Source organism: Rhinolophus sinicus, chromosome 2 (genome assembly GCF_057876585.1).
Source record: "Rhinolophus sinicus isolate RSI-liver-muscle chromosome 2, RSI-T2T, whole genome shotgun sequence".
Taxonomy (NCBI): Eukaryota; Metazoa; Chordata; class Mammalia; order Chiroptera; family Rhinolophidae; genus Rhinolophus; species Rhinolophus sinicus.
In genome coordinates this window covers 5176311-5200645 of record NC_142502.1, presented here as the reverse complement: position 1 = coordinate 5200645, position 24335 = coordinate 5176311, and the positions used below count along the sequence as shown (strand labels likewise).

General features: G+C 41.0%; 1 protein-coding gene across 2 annotated transcripts in view; it reads right to left on the bottom strand.

Moving 5' to 3' along the window:
* PRKN (parkin RBR E3 ubiquitin protein ligase) overlaps positions 1 to 24335 on the bottom strand; it is a 1116534-nt gene that overhangs the window by 1086812 nt on the left and 5387 nt on the right. The window lies entirely within an intron of this gene.

Here is a 24335-nt window from a genome sequence, read left to right as displayed (position 1 = left end):
GCTTAAGCAATATTTAGGAATACTGAAATGTATTAATAGCAACGCAGGGCAGCACTGGGCGTCCATGGAGTTTGGTCAGACGGGATTGCAGATCCTAACGAACCTGTTACCTGCTGACCGGGGCGGTTCTGACCTCTGTGAGTCTAAGACCCGCTTTCCACACAACGGACTGTGCAGCATGTACGGATGCTCTGAAGTTAAATGAGCCTCTCTCCTCACACAGTGTCTGTCATAAGGTGTTCAGTAAACGCTATGTCCTCGCTTTCCTGTAAGTAAATCAATGACAGAAACAGAAGACGGCTGGGGAAGAGAGAGTGAATGGTAGAGGGCAAAAATAAAATGAAAACAAAAGACACCCTTGTAGCAATGGCTGCCAAATATTATGAAAAAAAAAAAAAATCAGAAAACATAATTCGAGTGCTAGATGATTCAAACCTTGGTTTTTGTGGCCAAGGAGTTCAATTCTAAATCCTGTGGAAGATATAGTTCTACTTACACAAGGAAAGGCCATGCTCAGGAGAGGAAGGAGAAAGGAAAGTTCAAACCCTGTCTTTTCTGTGGGTTTCCTCTTGAAACTTTTGATTTAGAGGTTGGTGGTTATTGTCCTGTGCCCCTGATTAGGCTTCAACAACTAGAAATTGAAAAGCCACTTGGAAAAGCAGTCCTTTGTCAGGAAATTAGACACTGGACTCACTGAATTGTTTATTCAAATGATTTGTGACAGGAAGGACTTTTAAAAAACAAATTTTAAGCAAATCGTGAGATTACATTATTTCATCTCTAAATACTTCAGAATGTATTTCTAAAAGGGCTCTTTTAAAGTATAGCAAAATACCATTAACACATCTGAAAATAATAATATTCCCACAATACGAAATTTGTATTCAAAATGCCCCGGTGTCTCATAATCTTTTTAACAGACTGTTCAATGCAGAAGCCAAATGTCTGCTTCAAAACACTGCAGGAGCTGTGGTTGGAAAGGTGGGGGATCCAGACTTCAGATGCAGACAGTCAGCTATGAGATGGCAAGCCGGGTGAATGACCTGTGAGAGTTCAGTATACTCTTCTCCCTACTTCTGTTTCACCTTCACATTTCAATACCAAAAATGTGTTACGTTTAACATAACAGAAAATTAAACATAGACAAACATCAGCAATAGAAATAGTAGTATTTCCTACTGTGCTGCACCATTAGAAAGTGGCCGGCCACATGACACAGTCCTTGCCACTGAGATGTAAGTGGAACGCTCTGGTGAGCTATGGGGAAGCCCTTCAGACGGGGCAGACAGGCAGGGTTTCTACTTTTGTTGTCAGGGGTCTTCCTGCCGGTAACTCTATGTGCTAACTGGAGTTTGAGAACCATCACCAACATGAGGACCCAGCCAGGCCCTAAAAACCGGGGCTCCCCAAGTCAAGGACTTTACTTTTCTGCAGCCCCTGGCCAGAAAGACTGCAAGGTACCTCGTATGTGCCCAGGCACCGACGGGTACTGTGCTTGGCCCCAGGCTAACAGCCTGAGACTTGAACCTGCTTCTATCGCTCCCATCTCCCCTTCTTCAAGCCAGTGTGCACTCAGCACCAGTCTCCCTGCTTCTCTTCACTCTCCAGTGCCTTCATTCGTGTTGGAGTTATATCCAGGTTTTATAGCTGTTTTCGCTCCTTTTTGGGGTGGAATGTAATTTCAGTATTGCCTTAGCCCCTCCTATTAGGAAGTTGAATTCCTTAAATTTCATTCTTACCTAAGCTCCTACCTAAGCCCCAAGGAGCTGCTCCAATCTAGATATTACTAGAAATGGTTTCTTTCTTTTTTTCTTTTTTTAAGATTTTTTATTGGGGAAGGGGAACAGGATTTTATTGGGGAACAGTGTGTACTTCCAGGACTTTTTTCCAAGTCAAGTTGTTGTCCTTTTAGTCTTAGTTGTGGAGGGCGCAGCTCAGCTCCAGGTCCAGTTGCCGGTTGCTAGTTGCTAGTTGCTAGTTGCAGGGGGCGGAGCCCACCATCCCTTGTGGGACTGGAGTAATTGAACCGGCAACCTTGTGGTTAAGAGCCCAATGGCCCATGTGGGAATCGAACCGGCAGCCTTCGGAGTTAGGAGCATGGAGCTCTAACCGCCTGAGCCACTGGGCCGGCCCTACAAATGGTTTCTTAATCAGAGAGTGGTACTTATAAAACCAGTCCCAGTGATGGAGTTCACAGAAACAATGGTACTTCAACATTTTTTGAAGAGCCCTTCATTGCCCATTAAAAGAGTTTTGTTAACCATTTTGCAAATATTATTAAATTACTCCCATGAATGGTTGGTACTAGGTATATATAGCCATTGGACTAAGAATAAGGCAACAGGTATCTTCCGTGTCAATAAGTTTCACATCTTTTCAGGTAATGTAATTCAGCAGGTACATACTGACTGCCAGCTGATGAGCTAAGTGTAGGTGAGATATTGAGGTACTTTATGAAACCATCCTAGCCTTTTTAGAACCTTATTGGAGAGAAAGAAACTAACATGAAGAAACAATTAATTGAAATCAATATATAATCAAATGTTGAAATATGAAAAAAAATATATGCCAAAAATTCTATCAAGGTATGGCAAAATATACAAGGCTAAGAGTAGATAATTGAATTAACTTCTCCTAGATACTATGCTAAAATCCAGAATAGACAACATCGTCTAAGTTGTGGAACATGACTGAAATATACAGTACACTGGAGATCACCAATAGATTAGGCTTACTATATAGTAACAGATAATTAAAAACAAGCATTTTAAGGTATGATCTATTATTTGTCCATTTCTTTGTACATTTTTCATTCAGACATCATATTTGAAATAAAAGCTAATTTCAAGACTAAAAATGACTCTAATGTTTTAAGTCTGAGTTATTGGAAGAATGACGAAGCTATTAATAAAAATAAGCTGAAAGAAATTAATTTGGGAAGAAAAAAGAGAGACCATGGGTTATATTTTGAGCATGTTCAATTTGCATGAACAGCAGGACCATCTGGTCGGCCCACCCTTTTTAGTACAGTACAAGTGAAATAACGGGAACTTGGATGACACGACGACTTGACAATTCACATCTAAACTCCACCCACTTTCTCATTCTGTGGCTCTCAACAAGACTCTAAGATTTGGTTTCCTCCATTACAAAATGGAAATCAGAATATCAAACTATAGGATTATATTTTGAGAATTAAATAGCATAATTCAAGTAAAACACCCAGAAAATAGAAGTATTAAATGTTAATATTGTTCCCTTCCTTCCTCCTACCTCGTCTGCCTTTTTGAAACCCAACTTTGATTTTCTATGAATCTCTACTTCAGAGTCACATATTTCCTAACCATCTTTCCACATCGTTTACCCATATCTATCACACACCCTTTACTCTGCTTTCCATTCTTCTCAATTTTACAAATGCTATACATTCTTCAAGGTCCAATTCAAAGCTCATCTTTTTGAGGAGTAAACACTCCAATCCATACTGATTTTTCCTTAGCTAAATGTCGCATGATGTATGTTGCTATTATTTTATACGCTTACAGCTTGTCTTCCCAAATAAAACACAGGTTTCTAAACAGCAGAATCTGTGTCTAGAATTGTTTGAGTCTGTCAATACTGGGCTCTGGCCCTCCTCAGAGAGCAATAAAAAACTTGCTAACCATTAAAATCTGAAGACTAATATCAATTCAGATATATGTTAAACTTATGAAATGTCACTTTTCTTTACTATCACTTGGTGAGAAAACCAAAATGAAGAAGAAAAACAGCAACTGGTTTGGCCTAAAAAGCAATGCTTAAATGAGCTACTATAATAGGGATTTTGGTAAATATCATAATATTTACTTAACAATTGTACAAGACAAGAATTAAGAATGGAAATGGATTTTTATCAGAATCTTGTTAGAATCACAATCAAGAGGTTTAAGTAATTTAAAAGTAATTTTTTAGTTAGAGATGGATTCTTTAAAAAATGGCTCAATGAGTCAGCACAAGAATTAAACCTACTACAACAGAAATTTACATAAAGTATAATTTCAAATGTGACAAAAACAGTCCACATGTATTAATACAAAAGTCCAGCACACCTGTGTGCCAATTTACCTCGGGCTTAAAACAATGTAATAACAGGGCCTGGAAAGTCAAGGGTCAAAAACCAAGAATCTTTTTTTAGGTCAATGCACAACCAGAATCAACATTTAACAGGTCAGTCATGACTGCATCGCTCATCTCTGAGGTTAGCAAAATGATAACTATAAAATCTTGTTCTTACATATACACACACCACAAAGTAAAACCAATAGAAGTACATGACCGTATGTAGGGAACAGTTCCATTTATAAACAAACTATTGCCATGTATCTTCTATTAAGTACTCATAAAGTGCTTAAAAGTCAAACCATATTACATCTTCGTAAAAGTAAATATCTCCTGTAAATTGATGTGTCTTTAAAATAAGAGCTGAAAATTATCTTGACAATTGTTCTACAAAGTCAAGAAATCAATAAAAATCGCTTACAGAACCAAAATTGTACACAGTAACGTTTATGTAAAGTCTGCATGTTAATCTTCCGCACGGACTACACACGTGGCAAGATGTTCAAATCAATGTTTCCAAAACGCTGCCATGATATACTGACTCTCTGGCTTATGTAAAATTATTTCTTTGATAGTCACTTTAAGTAGTCAACAGAATTCCTCTACTTCAAAAAAAATTAATACTCTAGTTCCTTCATAGATGGTCATTAGAGAAGTTTAAACAACTCTCAATCTCAGCTGATAATATGCAGTGAGCAGATACAAGACAAAAGGTTCATTTAGGGAAAATGAAAAGGGAAACTACTGTTTCCTGCTCTTCTCCTTCAGCCCTCCCCATCCAAATCTCGATTCTGCAAATGGCAGGATGAATTAAAGCTCCTTTCTTCTCCATCAACTCCTTCGTTATCCCAAGGTTGCCTAATGATATTCAGCTCTTACAATGAAGCAAGAAACATTTCAAAAGCTGTATTCACAGTAAATCAATTTTCTGATTCGTGCATTGCAGAAATAAAGCAATGTAATCACATCTTAAATTGGTTTACAGCAGGCTGTCTAACTTACCCTAGTTCTCAGGATTGATGAAATGAATAGTTTTAAAATAGCACTTTTTGAAATGACATGAGAATTAATAGTGCATAATTATCTCAGTGTTGACAAGTGAGAGATGTTTAACTCCTTAAATGAGCTTTCCTAATGAATCAGTGTCAGAGAAAGACTTCGTTGCTGTACATTGTTGATTGATATCTAAGGGGATTGATTTAACCATAAAGACACACTAAAAGCCAATCTTTTAAATAACTTGAGCAAAAATTAAATGACCCAACTTTCACTTATTATTTGAGATATTTACTTAAGATTTTACTGTGGGTTTCAATAGTATTCTATGGTGTTGGGTTACTAATAAAATCTTATTTTACATTTTATTTGTCTACTAAGAAATATTCATTCTTTCCATACAGTTTCAGTAAAACAGACTCCCTACTATTTATGAAAGAAGTAAATAAAGCTACTGGATTTGAAGGAGCAATATAGACAGCTATGTTTTAGACCTTTATATTTGAGCATTCTAAGGAAAGACAACTACAATACAATAAAATAAATCTTCGTGTTTTTTAAATTAAAAACTTTTAATACATGTAAAATATTTATAAAGTGTTATCTTTACCACGTTAAACTTTCACATTTTATATTCATCCCTTGTCTCTAATTCATGTTAATTAACTCATAACCATATTGTTCAATTCTGTGTTTTAAATGCTGTGAGTAAAACCAAAACCGATTTATATTTCTCAATACCTGGAAAACAGAAAAAATGGCACACTCTCTCGGCAGCAGAGCTATGCAGATGAAGCACAATTTAGGCCAGCTCGAAGTCACTCTCGAGTTTTCCATGTCTTTCCCACGCACCAACTGTCCAACTTCAGTTGGACACGGGTCTAAGAACTTTCTACGTAATCCCTGAGCCCCCCACGGAGGTTCATCACTCCCAGTACGCGGACAAAGGAGGCCCTGCTGACAGAGGTCCCCTTCTCAGCCACATGGGTGATAATGGTGGGCCTGTCTGTGAACGAGGACGATGGAATACAGGATCCACATACACGTTTCCCCTCCGATGCTCTTCCCAGGACTGCCCTTGCTCTCGCAGTCAGTAAACAGGAGGTGGAGTCATCCCTTCCTTGCTCAATAGGATCCACGGTGCCTTAACCGCCAGCGCTCTCCCAGGTGCTGGGTTGCGGACCTCAGCGCAAGCGGCCCCTCGCCTGGAGGCCGCACAGTGCTGAGAGGAAGGCGGGCCTGCTCTGTAAGCAAGCTCCTTACTTAAGAGGCTGGCAAGGCCTGGGGATGGAGAAACCTGGGACACAGCCTGTCACGCTTCACATGGGACTCTTTAGTTAGCATCACAGAGAAGGACGGAAGGGCTTCTTAGAAGCAGGGACCCCTGAGAGTGAAACAGTGAAAGCAGAGTGTGAAGACAATGTCAGCGGGGCTCTCAGAACTAATAACTGCCCGAGCAGGTCGTGCCCCTATCGGGGCCAAAGGGGCCCGATGCCACCAGGCACTGGTGGGCCACAGGAGGTTGTGATCAGAATGTGCCCCCGGAGAAACAAAGTACCTTAAAATTCCTTCAGGGAAACAAGGTTCTGGCCTCCCTCCTCCCCACGTACAAACCCTGCCACTTCTCCCCACAAGCTCCTCAGAAGACTGAGCATCAGGAATTAAACCAGATCATTCTCAGCTTCAACTTGTCTGTCTCATGTTTCCAATAAAGTAATCAGACACATGAATGCCTCAGGCCATCCTAGACCCTTTGGTCTTACTTAAATTATATGTCAAAGCTCATTGGAATGTTTTGCTAAACTGACACCTGAAGATGTTTTTAGGAGAAACGCATTCTGAGTTCCAAACATGCAGCTTAAACACGACTTCTTAAAACATAATCAGCTAAGAAATTGTAGTCAGCGTTATGCTATTTTATAAATACCTGAGAATGAATATAAATATGTTCTAAATAGAAAAACAAAACAAAAACAAGGTTTGATTTCCTCCTCTGCCAACTAGGGCTCATGAAAGCTACTTCCCGAAGGCCATTTAATTAGTTGTGTCTGAGTGGCCTGGCCGGGTGTAGCTCCAGCAGGCACTTCAAGGTCGTGACATGTGGACATAAAACAAAAGAACTTCTTGTTTTACTTATAAGGATCTATAAGAAAAGCAACACTGTTTGAACTATATCAGCCAATTTTAAACTACATCAAATAATTTTACCCTATTTACCAAGTATGTGGAGATTTACATTGAAAAATAAAAACAGTTACTGTAGAGTTTCAAAGGTAAAAATGTATTTTACAATTACTTGGTAGATAATGTTCCTTTAACACACGAATGAATCATGTTAAAATAAGACAATACTTTAGAAACAGGTTCTAGAACTTGGCCCTTCTAACTTCCTTAATGTCTGTAATGGAAGCCCTCAACACCCAGAGATGTAGCAGCCCGCGTCAGACAAGCACTAACAGGTAGCTTGCGGGGGGCGGGGGGGGGCATGTGGGGCACAGCTGGGGTGCAGAAGGAGCAGGGTCGAGGGTCAGGCCCTTTCTCAGGCTGCCCCCACCCTGCCAGGCCTCCAAGGGGTGCTCTGAGAGACCTCTTTGCATCCTGAGAGGAACATGGTTTCAGAAACAGCTACATGGCAATATCCTATGCACTCATTCGTAACTGCATACTGTGTTTCCCCGAAAGTAAGACCTAGCCGGACAATCAGCTCTAATGCGTCTTTTGGAGCAAAAATTAACATAAGACCTGGTCTTTTATATTATGTATTATAATACATAATATATATTATATTATATTATATTATATTATATTATATTATATTATATTATATTATATTATATTATATTATATTATTATATAAGACCTGGTCTTATATTATAGTAAAATAAGACCAGGTCTTATATTAATTTTTGCTCCAAAAGACGCATTAGAGCTGATTGTCTGGCTAGGTCTTATTTTCGGGGAAACACGGTAGATGTAAACTGAGGACTATAAGTCCTGTCCAAATACTCTGGGCTTAAGTCTTCATCAGCAGGGCCCTACAAGGGGGACCTGGGAGCGCTTCTTGAAGAAGACTCGTTTCCAGGTGTAAAGTCTAGCTATCCCGACATCAGGCCTCTACGAGGCAAGGAACTGGCTTTTTTCCCTCAAAATAATGAGATTTGCAGAACAGCTGTCAGCCACGGAAAGACATCATCAAAAACTGTATGATGACCTCTTGAAACCTGGTTCCAAAAGAAAATTAGTAATTAAAATCACATATTTAACAGTTTATAAAGTTTATAAGATTCTTGTCTGCTCTGACACATGGAAAAAAATCCAATGATAGTCTTGGCCAGGGAAAGCTCAGGCCCCCTTTTCAAGTCCTGCTCTGCAGCCCTCAGTCGCCCCTGTAGGAAGGTAATTACCAGGGCCCGAGGGACGGTCCCTACAGCTTCTTCCAGGTGAGTGAACAGACCTAAATTAAGGCACTTAGCCATGAACTTGCAGGTTGTGCAGAGCTTAGCTCTTTGACTCTCGTGGATTCTAGGGCGAAACACTAAACACTTCTGTTTATTCAGTGAGCAGGTACAGAACGGGCCAGCAGAAACAGCTTTCTCAGCCATCCCCTCCAGCTCCAGCTAACTAATGGGAGTCACACAGCTAACAACCTCATGCGATGAGCTTAAAATGCAAGTTTTAATGCTATTTCATTGTAGCGTCCTTGTACGGAAATGTGATTATTATGTAGTTTCCATTTTACCTGTATGTTTAAAAAAAACGCACAGCAGGAAAGCTGCTATTGTGAGAGAGAAGGACATAACATTTAAGTAATGAATTAAAGAGGCAAATGAAGGCACTCTTTTCCTTTATTAGAAATAGAAGAAACAGATTGTGCTCATCTCGCTTGGGGCCAACAGACTCACTGCATGGAATCCAGCCAGCTTCAGTCACAAAGCTCACTTCGGAGTTTTGCTCTGTGAAAGGAGGAAGCCAGATGGGCTATTTACTTTCAACAAGATAATTCTGGAGGAAATTGTTATAAGTCAAAGAAACTTTTTAGCTTCATCTGCTATTTTCGCCTTTACACTGATTCAGGAAGCGGGGGGGCGGGGGGGGGGGTCTGTTCACAAAGAGGTAAGAGACCTGGAAAGAGAACTGGGGGACAAAAGATAGTGTGGTACACAATATGGGCAGCGGTAACCCCAGGGCAGAAACTTGGCGACCGCACAGCCTGGGCTCACATCCGCGCTCTGCCTGTCACTCCCCACAACCTGGCTGAGCTACCTGGCCCCTCGCGCATCAGTCTGCTCCTAGGTAACGTAAGGACAATATAGTGTCATGAGAGGTTGTGAAGATTTAAACAGTGGGCTGCAAGCATAGCACAGAAAACATAACACACGACGGGTGCTCTCAGTAAACATCGGGCACTATTTGTAGCCATTTCATTTTCTCTTCTATTTGAAAAGATGTAGAAAGAATCCATCATATATATATATATATATATGCACATGTATAAGACTAAATTCTTAAGACTATACTAACTAACCATTTTATGTTATATTAGTCTACTGACCATACTTGATGAAATTTATATGTGTGAAAACAACTTCTCTTTTTGATATCACAGAGAAAGAGTAAAATCATCCTGACAATTCTATCCTTGGATCAAGAATTCAAAGAGATTTTTCTACCCAAAAATTACCTCTCTAAGAAAAATAGCTGCCAAGTGAATATAGAAAAGTTCATTAAATTGTGGGTTAAATTTCTGATAAATATAAAAGATGCTTCTAACTCGGAAAGCAGAGTTTTATCCATCAAGCTGTAAATAATGGCTCTAGGAACAAAATCTAGATAATCCTTACCTGCATATACTATTCAAAGGCACCTAGCAGCCTCATTTTTAGGATACACAACATTTAAATAGTATTTATTAAGCAAAAACTAGAAGTATTCAGGTTGAGTTATGGGAACATCAGGCACTCAAGTTAACCTACATTTTTTTTTTTTTTACTTGTAATAGTGTTCAATGATAACTGATGATTCTAAGAGAATAAAAGATACTGACTGAAAACAGCAACATACAATTATGTTCAGGCTAAGGCTATTGTATTTACCATGGCAGGCGAAAGGACATACACTTTTAGAAAGATTATTCAATATGAAGGACTAATTAAAGTAGTTTAGTTTTGCCACGTTATCTCTGATTTGGTTTTGAGAAAAACCACAAATATTCTATTTCACTGTCATATTAAAGAAACAGCATTATCACTAGTGTTTGTAATACATTCTCTTTCTGAAGAAGAAAATACCCCAAATAAATGATTGGTTTAATTTTCAGAATTTATTTATGGGCTCAGAAAAGACAAACACAAAAGCAAATAACATATTTCAAAGCTATTTAGAAGATCTAAAAAGAATTGTTAGTATATTGTTTTACATTCCTAGTGTCTCAATACAGCTGTGTCCCAAGAAAAGTGAATGTTTATAGTAAGAATATTTCAAGAGTATGAGAAACCACATACATATATCTACACTAGAAACTTACAGATTTTATGCCCCAATTAAGAGGAGAAAATTAACTGAGAAGAGTCTGCAAGGAAAGATAAAAGAAGTGGAAATCAAATCTTCATTTTAGTTATCTTTTATAAACTTAATATAAAATAAAATTTCCCTAAGTACTAGAGAAAAGCAAATAATAGAGCAGGACAATTTCACATTTTCAATAAATTGGAAATGGGCAGGAGCACAGATTCCTTTCAAAACAACCAAACAGGACTTTTATGACACTGATTCTAAACAATGATGAAATTGTAAATAAAACATGGAATTGTCATCTTTCTCTTCTACATGAAGAATTTCCCCCCACTTTGAAAATATCTATTATTTCACTAACCCGAAGGCCAAAAATCGAATATCCCATGCTATTCAGCTTCAACACTGGCCATCCCATTCTGGGCAGCTCTAGAAACAATACTGCCTGTTCTGACACAGCATCAAGCGGGCGCGAGAAAGAGATGTGCCTTTGTGGGGAAAGCAGTCTTCCTCGGGCCTCGCGCATCCTATGTATTTACTGGGTACGCCAAGACTGCACGGGCCTGATTGCTTTTTCTCCTGGGCCATTTCTCAGGGATGCTTTTGCAGATGAGAGATAAGGCAACCTTTTCCCCTTAGACAAAACGCAGGCTCGATTACTGCTTGTTAAAAAAAGGCAGTGGATTCCCCTAGCTCAGAGTTCCTCAGTTGCCATGCAAACTGTCAGCGTACGTGGTTTCCATCTGGACAGCAGGATTTGGGGGCAAGGCTACTGATACCAGCATGCTCATGCTGCTGCTGGTCCACGGGTAACAGCATCCTTTTCTCTGACCCAGGAGTCCCCTGTCTGTCAGTCACCACGAAATAGTAACTGGCTCAATTACTGGTTTCAAAGGAGGGTAAAATCAAATTTCAGACCTGATAGTTTGGGCAAAGGAGGGGATGCTGACAGAAACACGGCTTTCTGAAAGAAGGAACAAGACCCATAGGTTGGGGTTGGATATACCGTGTTTCCCCAAAAATAAGACCTAGCCAGGCAATCAGCTCTAATGCGTCTTTTGGAGCAAAAATTAATATAAGACCAGGTCTATATTATATTATATTATATTATATTATATTATATTATATTATATTGACCTCCGTCTTATATTATAGTAAATTAAGACCAGGTCTTATATTAATTTTTGCTCCAAAAGACCCATTAGAGCTGATTGTCCAGCTAGGTCCTATTTTCGGGGAAACACGGTATGAAAAAACTCCCCAAGGTCTGTGAGTGAATGCTCTCACCCAAGTGAGGAGAGAGAAACATGGATCCTGTCAATGAACGGGGCTCACAGAAAAGAGGCAGGACTGAAATAAGCTGCACCAGTGGTACCTAGATGTTGCTTATTCACTCCCCTCCGTGCAGTGGAGGGAGGGCTGTTACCATGACAACGGGGCAGGGAGGCCTTTTACCCCAAAGGCTTTGCGCATGCGCGCTAAGCCAAGGTGTCCTGGAAGCTGCACTGTGGTGACTATAACCATGACCTGGCTGCTGATGGTCCTGGCAGGAGCATCTACATTAGGAGTTCCTTTTCCTGAGCCCCATGTGGGCGGCTGCTTGAAACCAACAGCGCAAGTCCCTTGCTCACTGACACAGAGCGGCGTCTCCTCTCCACTGCCTGACCCGTCTTGCCCTCTACTCTGAGCTCAGGCGCCTTAAGACAGATGGTTTGGGCGGATCCAAGGTCTTCCTGTCCCCAGAGGGTACGGAAAGCCATACACCAGTCTGGTACGATGGCCAAGAGAGGGACTCAAACTGTTAGGGCTCTGCTGGATACAGGAACCCGACTTCCCATCCCACCTGTTCCCGCGGAGGGAGGGGTGTGGCGGGTAAGGGTCGCTACAGCAACCCTGCGAGAGGAGCCCTTCCGGCTCAGTCACTGTGTGGTTGTGGCTTCCACGTGTGGTTGTATAAGGAGTAACGTGCTACACGGCTGGGCTTCACAGTCCCCGTAAGTGTCACAAGGGGTTTTCATGTCCAGGACCGGCTGCCCACGAAAGCTCATCTCCCAGTACAATCGCATCGCCCTGATGGAGCGATCACGTCCATTTGTTTAACAAGGAGCGATAAACGTGCACCTACACTCTTATGGAAAACGCCCGGTCACCCTCATGCTCCTGCAGGTCCACTCAGACGCCATTCTTAAGGAGGGTTAGGGTCCATCCGGCCCTGCTGGTCAAATGGAAATGATACATTCGAGTGCAGCTGGTCTGCCCTTCGCATCATCTCAGCTTCACAAGAAAAAAAAATGGCAGCTACTCCTTTGAGGGGAACTGTATGCTCCACTCCACCACTGAAACAAATCTGCTGGTCCCACAGGGCTCTCACGGGTTTCTTTCAGTGACTGGGCCCAGTTCACTGGTGGTTTGGCTAAGTCAGAAGCTGACGGCTCCTCTGAACAGCCGCAGCCAGCCAACCCCAACAACAGCTCTGGAAGGCCAAGTGCAGTGAGGACCAGTCAGACAGTGGTCCCCACAGAAAGCTGTCACCCTTGTCTTAGGCAATTCTTCTGAGCAGCAGGCATTTTCTGTTTTTACAGACCTGCGGACTACTGTCAATGGCCTGGGTGTCTGTCTGTCTGCTCTGCCATCTGAAAGACTGTCAGCTGGTACGTTAATGACGCCCTCTGCAGGGCCACACACTGTGGAAATACATTGTGGCCGCTCATCGTCTGGGTCACTGGTGCAGATGCCCATTCGCTGCCCAGATCACTGTCCCCACTACTTGGACGCGTCATCACACCAGACATGGCAGCGTACCCAGCATCATGGATGGGGCATGAAGTAAGGGGGTTTCTGAGGCAGAGGCTACCATTGAGTGTCAGACTGCGACTCCTGCCCAACTTGGCCTGTCTCGCAGGCAAGAGGCCGTGTTTGCCTGGTCCACTCCCACCAAGGTGACTCTCATTCTGGGATAACCCTCATGCCTTACCACTGTTGACACTTTTTCAGGTTACTGTCCAATCAGCTGACTTTCACAACACTATTGTGGCTCGAAACTGTCATGTTTTTAGCTTTCCATACTATCTTATCCTGACAATGGCGTGTCTTTTGCCATAAAGACCACTCAACAATGGGCCAACAATAAAAGCGACAGACATTTCATGACCTTTACCATCCTCAAGTTCCGAGCATTACTGAGAGGTAAATGTACTCAGAAAATCCAATCAAAAAGATTTCTGACTCTACCTCTCTCACGGCTTCTTGGTATACACATCTTATTGAGGCAGTTTGGTCTCATGTAACCATCCCCAGAAAGTTTAAGAAAGGACATAGACAGATATTGAAAATTTGAGATTTCGCCCTGAAATGGTCATTCCTGGGCACAAAGCATTTATCTTTCCCTGATGGGAACCCCAGGCCAGGACGATGGGGATACCCTCCAAGCGGCAGCCCAATCAAATGGAGTCCTGAAAGAGTCAAACATATTTTTTATTCAGCCACTAGCTATTTGGGTTGGACTGACAGGGTTCTAGTTCATAAAGATAATGACCATTTGGGTCATTGAGTTAAGTACACTGCTCCCCAAGTCGTCCACATTGGCCAAAGTGATGGACATAATAAATCTCTGCAGATTTTGTAAAAATTCCATTATCCCACTTGCACCTGATCCTTACAGACAAAAAAATTTGAATGTAATTAGGGCATGATTGGGGAAAACATAAAGTTAGAGCTATTGGGAAGGGACATACTACTATCATGGCTGTGGAGAGAGAGCAATACACCAGGCTTGTAGAAGGGTGACTTCAAATCCCAGGAGCCATGAGGGAGTGTGACAAATGCTCTCCTAGTCCCCTAACTTCAGTGCTTCAGCCTAGCGAAACAGTCACATGATCCATGTGAGTGGGCAGCAATACTGACTGGAATCTGACTCACTGACCCACCTCTGAGCGTCTCATCTCCATCCATGGGCTATAAAACAAGAAAAAGTCATGTAGACTTGGCTTTTCCTGAACTGTTCTGCTGTACCTGACCCTACCAACAGCAGCTCCAAAACATCGACCTCTCCCTCACACCTGTGCAAACTCCCAGGCGCCACAACCGTGTTTTAGTCTGACTGACACAAATTCATATGCTTGTCCTAACTCCAAAGCAGCCTTACGTCGCACCATGTATGGCAACCAAAACTGCAGCGATTCATAACACTGTGGACGTGGCTTAATCAAATCAGTGTAATGGTGACCCAACTCAAGCGTAGCAGCAAATGCCAAACCGGCATGACCTGAGCTCTCTATGGGGGAGAGTGACCGTGAACTGGCTCTCCACTGGGCACGAGAGTTGCTTTCTGCAGCACCTGTTGCCCCCTCTTATTATTGGCACCACACCAAAGATCAACAAGTCATTACGAACTTCCTTGTACGAGTGGTAACAAATAACAGACTTAATGAAGACCTACTGGTCTCTGCCTGGGATTCATTCGCTGTAGGCTGAGTCAGAGCCCCTGCGGGTGCGTGATCGGGCAGACGGATGGAGTCAATATTGCAAGTTGGCCTCATCTTGCTGTTTGGGATCCTATTGGTCACAGCTCAAATCAAATGTTGTATGACACAAGCCGAATAGATTTGGTGCCAGTCTCTGTTGGCCCAATGAATCAGAGTGACCACGGCGTGACATGCTTATGTGAAAATTTGTCACCAGTCAAGATTGTATAGGACAAATTGTTGGTTATTGGGAGAGAGAGTTTTCTTTGTGCCTGGCACAGTCTCCTGCATATCTTGCTGAGTGGATCAAAAATGCATGGCTTTGACTTCCCTTTTACCTGGGGTATTGCTCAGGGTTGTTTACACATCTGATAACCTTAAGAAACGAGATCATGTTTATCCCCAGGAAAAGAGAAGATTTGCTTACTGCTTGCTCTTAAAGTGGTGGATTCTTCAATTTCAATAAATGGACCTCATCTGCAATGCAAACCCGCTGCTTACACAGAATCCACCTGGGCCATGTCTTGTCACCCCTTGGAACTGGGGGCAAAGAACACTGGTGTAAATATGATAATACTTATGCAATTAGTTGTGCCATGAGTAATAAGTCCTTTGCTCTGACCCATGAGTCTTTATCTTCTGCCAGTACCCATGACACATTAACAGGCAAACTTAGTTTTTAAGTAGAGTAAAAATCAACTCGCAGACCCAGCATGCTTCTCTCTCGCTTGAATGATACCTGATACCTGACACAAAGTCCCATTCAGGCAACCATCCCTATACCTAATGTGCAAATATGAACTTACAGATGTCCTAAAGTTGAAGCTACTCATCCTAGATTCTTTGATGCAAACAAGAGAAAACCATTAATATATGAATGTGAGAATCAGGACCACTTCCCTATCTTCTAGAACCTAAACCTACGGGTTGTCCTATAGGAATTCCACATAAAACTGGAATTCTTCACTTCAGTTGCCCCACAGCAAAACCCTTATAAATGGGAACTCTTACTACCACTTCACTACATAATACAGTGGAGAAGATATGTTAAGTATTTGAGATATTGTTATATTCTTGGGAGAAGGGTGATTTGGGATATAACCTGGGTGGTGAAGGGAATGAAGAAGGAAAGCTACTAGCCATGGGCAATACATATATTTTTAATTCCAACTAACCCAAACAGTAAGCTTACCCTCATGGAGGCAGAAAAATGGCTAAAAAAACATTATTTATAAAATTAGGTCAAATGGGATGGAGGAAAACAGGAAAAGTATATCAGATTCCAAAAATAAAAAGAGTTGAGAAATATTTTATTTTCCAGTATCAAAAATCCTACTAAAGCAAAGTACTTAGGGTTCAAAATTCACCTTCAGGAATGTAATAAAAAGACTCAAATGTCATCAAGTAATTTGTGTATAATTAATTGCAAAATATTTGTCTATTAGCTATGACTTACTCACTGTTTAAAGCAAATAATAAAGAATTTAAGAAAGAGGACGAAATAACAATTTATAAGTAGAGTCATAAAAGCCAACATTAAACAACTTCAGAGTTATGTCCAGACTTCTGAGTATCAAATGTGATCAGTACGTATTCTAGATTTACTGCTTTGTAATATACGATTATAACAAACAGTGCTAAAAAATTAGGAAAATTCACATTGCTTCAGAAAGTAATTTCATATTCACTTGTCTCCACAATTCATTAAAAATAAAAATAAATGGTTTTAGAGAATAATAGACATGAATCTGATGGATGACCATGTCTCCGCCCCCCTGTGAACCATAAGGAAAAGGGAGAGTGTTTGTCCTCCTGGACAAGGATGCTTCTGGCACTATCTGGAGGCAGAAGAAATGCACGATACAAAGGCTAGAGTGGTTCCTGCTTATGGAAATCAGATGCAAATACTTCAAAATCACCCATAATGTAAAAAAAAACCAAAAAAAACATTAAAACCTTAAACGTATCACATGAAGGAAAATCTTTAGAACAATTACGATAAAGATCAGACTTTAGTTCTTTGTTTTAGAACTCAGAACTTTTCCATCATCCAGAGTCTAATCTTAGCAGGGTGAAAAGAGGGGCTGTGCGAACACTCCAGGAAAAGACCGTATGAATGATATCAGAGCCAGTCAAACACTAAGAGCATGAAAACAAATCTATTTTTTCCACTAAAAAAAGAAAAACCCCTCAGAATAATTAAAATGAATTCCTACCCAAATTAAATTGCCTTGAAGTTTTCTGTGCAAGGCTTTAGGCACTACAAACACTCCCTGACTTTGGCCTGCCAGGTCCTCAATCAATCATGCAGTAGCCTGAAATTAAATTGAAATGATTGCATCAAGGAAAATCAAATTTTTTAACGTTTAGTTTCAGTAATGTGATTATGAAGCTTTTAGTGATATTGTAATTACTTTGAAGCTTTGAGCATATGTTTCTACTGCGAGTACTCCATGGAGAAAAGTTGCATTAGGGAAACAAGTAAATACAGACCCCAGTGAAGCAAAAATACTCTTGTTGTCAAGTCCAATGCTAAAGGTGGAAGAGTGCATCCGAATGATTTATACTCTAAATAGCCCTCATAGAACAACCACTTGAAAATCTCGGCTCATTCCAGAATTAAAATAACGTAATGGCTTCCCTCTAAGGGCAAGCGTCAGAGAGGCAGTAAGAAACACGAAAGGATGGGGCGGTGAGGGGAGGGGGGAGAAAAAAGTCCTCGTGCTGTGGGAGCATCAATTTTTGCACAGGAAAATGTAACAGACCAAAATCTCTCTCCTAAAATAAATGAATCATCTCTCAGAATATGAAGTATTTTAATATACTTAGTATATACCCAAATCAAACCATACAGTAGTTATTACCTCTATGTATTAATGATTCCATCCATTTCAACACTTACTGGGAGAATGCTGGGCCTGGAGGCCACAAAGATAAACGCAGGGAGGCCCCACCCCCACAGCAAATATCAGTAGAGCTTGGATTCTTCTGAGTACTTCCGACTGCAGACCCAGGAAGGGAGATTGGGGAAGACAAAACAAGGGGTCAGACAATGGTCTCCTCTCCTTTGATTCATACTTTCGCTTATTCAATAATTACTTATTAAGTACAAAGCAAACTTCTTCCCTCAAGGACGTGGACATGTAAACACACAACATTAAAAGGGAATGAGATTAGATCTTTAAACCTTAGCAGGAAAATGATCCTGTCAAAACAATCTGAAGTACACAAACCTTTTGAAGGATCTCTTTATTCTGGGGCTCAGAGTCTCTGTCCTAACAGCTTAAAGATTCTAAGGAGGAAAGTAGTGCAATAGACTCAAGAGTTAAAGTTAGCCACTGCCAATTTTCTTTCTTTTCATATTTGAATTCATGTCTCACTGCCAGCCACAAGCACTGCCATATTTTATTGTCTTAAAGGAGCCCTGATTGAACAAGTTACGTCCCCTGCCACTGACCACTGCATTCATTAACGTTTGCTTCCTCTGCCCAAATGGGCCTTAGGATTCAGGCCAGGGCGTCCATTGTTGCAGACCTGCTTCTCTTTATTAAATTGGAAAAGACCACATTAGTATTGTCATAATTTCTATGCTACAAAAATAAATGAGTGAGATTCAACATAGCCCTGCTGCCAAAGCTAGCTTTCTAAAAATATTGCTGGCGTTGAGACCAAGTGCGTCCCTCATTCCTCACAGCAAAACGCAACTGCAGCGAAACTGCCATGGCTGGGCCCCCACCCTCATCACCCTGATCCCGCCTCACTTCCTTCTCCACGCTCCTCATCCTCTGTCCCTGTCAACTCTTCCTCCTTCCCTGACACAGGGTCTGCTTCCAAGGCCCCATGTCTCGCTCCTGCATTTTCTTATTTCTCTGCTCAGGAGACCAGTCAGCCCAGAAGGTCCAGCTCAAATCCCATGTCTGCTCCGGAGGGGCCCCCGCTTTGTCATACAAGCAAACATGCTTCCATGACAGCTCCCCTTCCTGTGGCTCGTTATTTTGCTGGGTGCACAGCATCTTTACTAAATTGCCACGTCCACACTTAGATATGCAGAATCGGTGCCTGTCACAGGTCCTGTAACTTACAGTCTCAATAAATGTTTGTTGAATTTAACATTTATTTTCTGACTTCTTTTTTCCAATATAAAATGAACTTTTTCTTTTCTTACAAATCAAATCCTGCATCTATTTTAAAAATTTATCCCATATTTCCTTTAGAGTTTCTCCTAACTGCACTAACAATGTGTGATGAAATATTTTCCAAATATTTCAGCTAAAACTGCCTCATGAAACCAAATTCTGCACTGACACCTTTAAAACAAATGAAGCAAATTAAGCTACACAATTTTGTTCTCTTTTGTCCTTCATAACTTTACTAGAATTTATTTAAAACTGTGTAATTTTCAACCTAGCCAGATTAGTTATTACTTACGAAGGGCAAGACAATGTTAAAGTATTCCCAGGAGCATTTTATCTAACATTCATAGTGAACTGGCCAATCAGAATCCAAAATACTCATAAAATGGTTATTTGCTCCTGCTTTGCCTGATCACGTGTTGCTGCGTGAAGTCCTATTAGGTTGGTACTAAAATAATTGTGGTTTAAAAGGTTAAAAATTGCAAAACCTCAATTACTTTTGCACCAACCCAATATTTCCTGTCAAAGGCATGATGGATCTTCTGGGGCTCTCCAGGGTACAAATAAGCAACATGCTCAGCAAATCCCCCGCGTACCCCACCGTCAGGGACCTGGTGTGGAGCCACATGGTCTTTTGCCACCTGGAAACACTACCTTAACACTTGAGTTACATCCTTGGCCAGCGTATGAACTAATACACACACACACACACACACAAACACACACACACTTGATCCCTCATGTGTAACATGACTGCACTGCCTTTAAATGGCCTCAGAAAAGGCGAAATCGGGTAGTATCACTGTAAATCTGATGCCCTCTATCTGTCGCCCTTACTTCAGTGTAAGGCACGCCAAAACCCGCTTTCAAGTGCTGACAGACTTAATGGGAACTGTGGTCAGCTGGCTGGACAGCACCTCCTCCAGATGTCCATGTCCCCATCCATGAAACGTGCGAACCTTACATGACAAAAAGCGACTTCCACAGATGCGATTAATTAAGGGAGATTATCTTGTTGGTGCCTAAAGGTGAACACAAGTGTGGTTAGAAGAGGGAGGCAGAGGGAGATTTGATTACAGCAAAGGAAAAGAACGGGCCTGCAGAAACAGAGATGGGAGCAAGGCGGCCAGGAGCCAGGAAGGTGTCTGCAGAAGTGGAAGAGGAGTCTCCACCGGAGCTTCCCGGAGGAACGAGTCCTGCCAACACCTTAATTTTGGCCCCTTAGAACCCTCTTTGGACTTGTGGCCTCCAGAACTGTAAGGAATAATTCTGCATTGTTTTAAGCCACCAAACCTGCAGTAGTTTATTACAGCGGCAACAGGAAACTAATATAGTTACTGAGCCATGTCTAAGTAGTATGTAACATTACTGCAAAAAGTTAGTGATATTATTGTGGTAATGTTTGTTTTCCAGGAAACACCACTTTTATGACCAAAACATGAGATTTCTTGATGCTACCACCAGTAATTTACCTGACATAATTTGTCACAAAAATATAATCAGATCTACATATATTACAATGGTGATGCATTTGTCCTATGCTTAAGATTGTGTTTATAACATTTATTGAATTTCTGTATTTCCAAAATATTATATGCTTCATGTTGAATATCTGAAAAACATAGAAAACCACAATGAAAAAAAATTCCACAACCCAAAGAAAATGATTTGGGGGTAAACCTCCCAATATTTTTCATATGCAAATGTCAACTAATGCTATCGAGTTTATACTTATGGTAACTAAGCTCTTACATTAAATATTTAAAAAATATTTCTCAAGTATTGAAGAATTCACACATATTTATCAGTCTTAGGTCATTAATTTTTGTCAACCTGTTGCCATCATTGCTTGAGGACAAAAAAAAGTTATGTCACCTCCAGAGATCTGACTTCACATGGCGTTACCACCCCTTCTCTAACTAACTTTACCAGCCTAACTTGTCCTCTTCTGAGCACTAAATAATTAAATTGGCTGCAGAAGACAGAGGCATTTTTAATAAATTTATACACAAAGAATTGTGACAACCGTGACTAGACTCACCAGAGAAATTCCTTAGATGTTAAGCCCCAAATAAAAATTATTTGAGAACCTCCACCCCCCCAAATAAAAAGAGTTATAAAACGTTCTGCAGTGAGTGCTGTGATGCCCGGTACTTGCCAGGGAATAAAGACAAGCATATAGACCCAGTATAAAGCTCTAGCGTCATACACTTAGTATAAGATTATTTGGTGATTTCCTTGAAATCAAGCTGATGGGGAAAAAAATCAACACATTTGAAACTACATTTAATAGAAACTTTGCATGTAATGAGAAATTGCATCTGCCACATACATACACAAAATGGACAGTAAAGAAGAAAACTCTAGACCATGATAAAAGAAGAAATCCCCTTTATCACTGGCTGGGATTTCACCATTTCCTAAATGAACAAGAGCAGGAAGCAAAATATCAGATCTCCACTGTTTGTACTGTATAATTATGTTCAAATTGACGGCACAGTAAAACACAGCCTATTCCTATCCAATACTGTGAATTCTGGCATCTTCACTTAAAAACGTCTTAGGTATCACATCACCACCCAAACCACCAGCCGGCGACTGCCAGCTGATCTGCGTCCTATACTCTTTGTGGTCCGCAGCCCAAATGAGAAGCCCCTCACAGAATGCTGCCTCAGGTGTGCTTAAATCTGTCCCTCTCTCTCCCCAAGGACACGCCAGGGAGCTGAAAAGGACTCCGAGCTAGAGTTCAAGGGTGGAGAGGAGACCGAGAGCATGAATCATTATTCACAAACCTTTATTTGCCCAGGCAGGCAGCCTAACTATTCGCCCGTCCTCTGGCCAGCCCAAAGTTCATCACTCCCCAGAACTCTGGCTTAAGGAAAGAAAAGTTGTAATCAGGACCAGATTCTTTTGAAAGCAAAATGTAGAGCCTGAGCCTACGAACAGTTTTACTGAAGACAAGAGAGGAGCCACGTGGTTCCTGGTCTGTTTACTCATGACATTCCAGGTCATGACTCTCAGTCACTTTCATAACCAACAGTCAAGCCTGGAAGAAACCCCAGTGGCAAGCAAAGAAAGTGCTCACCTCTTAATTATGCAGACACCAGCTGCTCTTGTGAGATGATGGATGAAATGTTAAAATGCCAGCGTCTGAGAAAATCAAGGACTGAGGAGAAAAGGGGGAGTACAGGTTGGACGCTAAACCAAAGGTTCACATCAGAAACACAGACATTACAAACTTCCAGTCCTATTTCTCCATGTTACTAATAGTACAGAGTGCCTTTCAGATGTGTAATTCCTGTCTTTCCATGTTCCGAAAAATGGATCTGCTCTGTACAATAAGCTTAAAACATCACTATGTAGTTAGTTACAAAGGGCTTCATCTCAGATCAGCTGATTTATGCATTGAAAGTCAAAAACATTTAATAACAGGAATAACTGGTATGTTCATCAATTATATAGATAAATAATGAAAACATCTCAATTGGAACACCAATATTAGTTTCTGTAATCATTCATTGTTTTCCTAATTGAATGAGGGTGGGGATTTGAGGAATTGGTAAAGTTGCCATATATTGTACATACCGATATTTTTCTCTTCCAGTATCAAGGGCTCTCACGCTTCCCTTTTTTAGGGGACCCTGTTCACATCTCACAAGAATATTGGAGAAATCATCAAGAACCCATCAATACTCTTAAAAATACAGACACCTGTTTCCGTGCTCTCAGTACGTGGCCAGGCATCTGAGCTACGCAGATACCACAGAGGAAGCGAGTCTGCTCTGTACTCGGCTGGGTCACTTGGTAGCTCCCGCTACAGCCAGCCGTCCTCTCCTCTTAGAGAGAATCTATGAAGAGAACACAAAGTGTCCTGTGCCGCATAGCAAAGAGGGAAATACAGGTTATTTTTGGAACACATATAAATTTAAAGCTTTCGAAGCATGAAAAAAAAAAGCATACCTGTCGATAAAAGATAATACTTTCTACAACAATAAGAACATTTCTGTTAGAAATATGGTCCTCGATCAGAGATGAGTGAATGGCATATCAAATCAGTGCCATCACCCTGAGAAAAGCCACCTCCTACGCCACAATTGCCCTGTCACTCAGTGGATGATCACCTCCTACTTGAGAGAAAACAGAAGTCACTAATGGTCACCTGGACTTCGTGGCACTATTGGCACTTTACAGCAGCTTTCCATTACTGCCACAGACACCTTTTCAAAACAGGACCCCTTCACAGCGCTCCTGTGTGTGCAATGGTTCAGCAACTCCTCCTTGCCGCCTACTAAAAACCCGCCCTCCGGACACTGCTCACCTACCAGGTGTCTGGCCTGGCGGCAGCCTCCTCCTCTGGCCCTGGCCTCCCCACATGCCCTCCATTCCGTTCTTCCCTCACCACCACCCCAAACCGCAGCTCTGCCTTCCCCCCAGTTTAGGATGCTGCCATCATCTAGTTAATTCCCACTTGTCTTCTGATCAACTGGAAACAGCGGACCCCCCTAGGCTCTTAGGGGTCCTCTCCAGTGCTCCCGGTATAAATGTTTATCATGGTACTTCCTATTTAGATTGCAAGCCTTTAGTTTTCTGTACACTTTCTATACTATGAGCATGGGCCTCACAAATAGAACCCTGTTTCCCCGAAAATAAGACCTAGCCGGACAATCAGCTCTTTTGGAGCAAAAATTGTGCCTTTTGGAGCAAAAATTAATAAGAGATTAATAAATAAAATAAAATAATAAAATAAAAATTTTTATAATAAACACAATAAAATAAATAAAAAATATATAAATATATAAAATAAATAAATATAATAAAAATAATAAAAAGTTATTTTACTATAATAAATATTTACTATATTTTATTATAGTAAAATAATTTTTGCTCCAAAAGACGCATTAGAGCTGATTGTCCGGCTAGGTCTTATTTTCAGGGAAACACAGTAGTTGCTAAAATTGTGGTAGATTCTAAAGGAGGAGCTAATTGGTTCAGACTGAGAAATGGGTGAGAGGTGATACACTGGTGGAGAGTTTACAGAAAACTTCATATAAAGTTGGTTGCATTTGGAATGGATCTTGAAGAATGAATAGTAGTTCCCAAATGTACTACGGAAAGGCATTCAGAGCTAAGAGAA